The following is a 3638-nucleotide window of genomic DNA, read 5'->3' as shown; positions in this document are numbered from 1 at the left end:
AGAGAGAGAGAGAGAGAGAGAGAGAGAGAGAGAGAGAGAGGTGGGTGAGTGGAAGAAAGGAGGAGGAGGGATGAATGAGAAGGCCACCGGGCAAAGAGACATGGAGAGAGCAAGAGAGATCTTTGGTGTCAATTGAGATACCTTAAGCGATTCGAAATGTGATTATATGATCAGGATTTTGTGATATTATTTTCTTATTTTGGGCAGAAATTATCATGAAAAAACGTACCAAAAGTGTGTACTGAGGGCAGAAACTCGAGCTAAAATGACACCAGGGGGGGGGGGGTTTGGCAGGAAATCACGCTGACTCTTTCCTCTCACATCATCATCATCATAGGCTGAATCAAAAGACTGACATTTACACCTGAGAATATAGTTATGCAGGTTTGAGAGAGAGCTAGACAATTAATTAAAATGAAAACGTGAAACCCGACATTCTAATTTGTTTCTAAAAGCCGTTCAAGTGAGTTTCCTACAACCAGACGGTTGACCCCAAAGTCTGCACAGTCCATTGACCGGTGTCCTAACAGATCACTGAGCGCACGAGTCACTTTTCGTTATTTATGTCAGCAGGAGTGTTTCAGCTCTCCTGCTTGATATATATATATATATATATGCTTGAGACATAATATGCATGCAGGCAGTGCAGCCACCATTGCTGCCAACCCGAGGCACCAGTTGCACGGTAGACGGTCCTAATAGGGCTTAATGCTGACGAGTGGCCCCGCTTTTACCGGGGGCTTGGAGCGCCGCACCAGATGCGCACTGATCTTCGGACAGGAGCCAGTCCATCTGCCGCCTGACGAGGCAGGGAAAGGCCCGAAACCCCGCACGGTATACAGCCCAGAGGCGAGAATTTAGATCAGCCCCAAGGTTCCCTGGATGGACCGCTGCTCCTGCAGAGGGGAGGGGGCCCTGGTGCCATATTTCTTGAGCAAGTGGCAGAAAATAAGACAGCGTGGAGAGGCAGAAGATTAGGATTTGAGCTATTGTGGGCATGTGGCACTTTAGATAGGCTAACTTGTGTATGGCATTTGTGACATTTTATTATTGTAACTCGAGAGATATTTGAAAAAAGAAAGAAATGTCTACACAATCACGTCAGGGAGAATAAATACCCTCTAAAATGAAAACTCGTTCTGTTCTTCCTAGAAAATGATGCTTTTTCCAGAAACAAAATAGGCTGTTCATCAGCTTTTGTCATTTTGGATGGCACATATCAAATGAAAGGATTTATTTTCAGCTCAAGGTTAAAGAAATAATCCCCAATCCAACATATTATGTTTAAAATCAACCAGTTTCCCTTAAAACACAAAGTTCATAAGATAAAAAAAAAACATTTCCCATGTGATACTAAGCGAGATGTCACCCCTCTCTTGGAATCTTTATCAGTCCTGATTGGTTTAAATGGTTTATTAGAGGCCACAATTTATTTATAACAGATCACTATATAGCCTGCAGTTATTTATCTGTTTGCAGAGTAAACAGTAATCCCCTTACTGCTTTAAGGCAATTCTTTAGGTACATTGTGTCAGATTGTAACACAGCAAGTGATGATTCTTTTAGTGGGTGCTGCACCCATGCTGATAATGCATATAATGAGCCTGTAGGACTACACAGGATTATTTCCCTTTCAAGGTTGCCTCGTATAAACATGCTCTATATGCATAGTATGCAATTTCATATTTCATTAATTACATGATAGTCTGAGGTAAGAGCAGTTAGAAGAAAAGCATGAACTCACAACACGGTCTGCTTCCAGTCTGCACATGTGTTGGCCTTGTTTATGAGTCTGTTTTGGTTTTAATCAGCCCGGGTCAGACACCGGCCTCATATGGCCATGAGCGTCCGTTAACTCGGTCCTGTAGCTATATGTCTCTGTGTGTGTGTGTGTGTGTGTGTGTGTGTGTGTGTGTGTGTGTGTGTTTAGGCCTGCACCTTTCCAGCCAAAATAACGACTGGCATAATGAAGAGCAACCATAACAAACGGCCCAGAAGATGTTTGTCCTCCATCAACAGCGAAAAAGCAATTAAGAAAATGGTGTCTGACCTACATACAGGATGCGCCTCGGAAGGAAGCACAGGTTAATATGCTAATATGGATCCGCTAATTGTGGGGATTTACTTGTCGGTTTGCGGCGGGGAGGGGCGGGGCGTCACTGCCTCGTTTAAGCCGTCAAGATTTGCAGCAAATTAATTTCTCCCCATGCAGTGCGTGAGGTGAGGAGAGCAGAGGAGGCAGGAAACAGGTGGTCGCTGCCAAATGGACAGTAAGGGAGAGACAGACCAGTATGTCCAGATAGTCCAGATTTACAGACAACCCCCCTCCCCCCCCCCCCCCCCCCCCTCCCCTCACCCCACCTAAAATCTGGATTATATTCTACTACTTTTATCATATTTCCTGACATTTATTTCCCTATACAAATATTAATACAAATATATAAAATGCATCCAAGTGAAATGCACTCATATTAATTATTGTCGCCCGGGGTGACGAGCCCCCCCCCTCCCGCACCCCCACCACACACACACACATAGCCTATACAGAGCCGCAGGACGTTTAGGCTACTTCAAGGACCCGTCATATCTCCAGGAAACAATCTTTTTTGAGAGAGAGAGAGAGAGAGAAATAAAATGCAAGAATAACACGGATGCTGAGGCAGCCACCGGGTATCATTGCCGGTTTGTGTTGTCAATTAGCGGGTAACTTGTTGTTCTTTTGTTGCAGTAATTACTCCTGAAGTCAATTCAGAAGTTCAACTCAGGGCAGACACGTGTCAGCTGCTGCGAAAACAGTAAAGAAAAGGCCAATCTGCTGCCAACGGACAGTCACTCAGCAACATATTGGATGTATGTATAATCCGTAGGCCTGTACACGGGAATAATAATTATTAAAAAAACAAAGCCCTGCGCTTTTTGGACCTTGCCCCTTTTCGTCTGTTATTGTTTTCTTTGAAATTTTAAATTAATTTTATATTTGGGTTCAAACTTCTAAATTTGCCACTATATATATCTATATATATATATATATATATATATATTCTTTTAAAATAATTGAAGTGTAAACTAAAAACAACAAAAACTGTAAGTTAAGTGAATGGCAGTTACAACGCAGTCTGTTGAGTTTTTTCTTCTCAATTCAAACAACCAATGAATGCTTTTCTCGGTGAGTGATTAACAATATTTGAATTAGACTATTAAAGCCATCACTCGGCCATAACTGGTGCTGTAAAATTGATCTCTAAAATTTAACTTCAGCAGCTGTTGGATCAGTATGCCTGGTGTGTGTGTGCGCGCGCGTCGATCGATGTTCATTAACTTCTCTTTTCAAGAGTTTCTGAAGTGCTCCTGGAGATCACACGAAAGCTAAAAAAGTCTTTTGACTATTTCCCATCCAGTTTATTTGTAGGCTAATGCACAGATGGGAGGAAAGAGCAACATGTACTTTCATATTTTCATCATCTCCTTTTCCTCCTCCTCCTCTTCCTCCCTGTGTTTTTGTCTTCAACCCAACAGCTACGTGAGATGCAACAGACAGTGGGAAAAAAAAACACTTTTATAACTTATAAATGAATTGGTTATCTCAGTGGGTTCTCTTTCGGCTGTTGGTTCAGATGTATCTGCAGTCTGTGGGATTT

This window comes from Anarrhichthys ocellatus, unplaced genomic scaffold (genome assembly GCF_004355925.1).
Source record: "Anarrhichthys ocellatus isolate YVR2014 unplaced genomic scaffold, GSC_Weel_1.0 scaffold25, whole genome shotgun sequence".
In the NCBI taxonomy this organism is placed as follows: Eukaryota; Metazoa; Chordata; class Actinopteri; order Perciformes; family Anarhichadidae; genus Anarrhichthys; species Anarrhichthys ocellatus.
Note: the sequence above shows the minus strand (reverse complement) of the source record.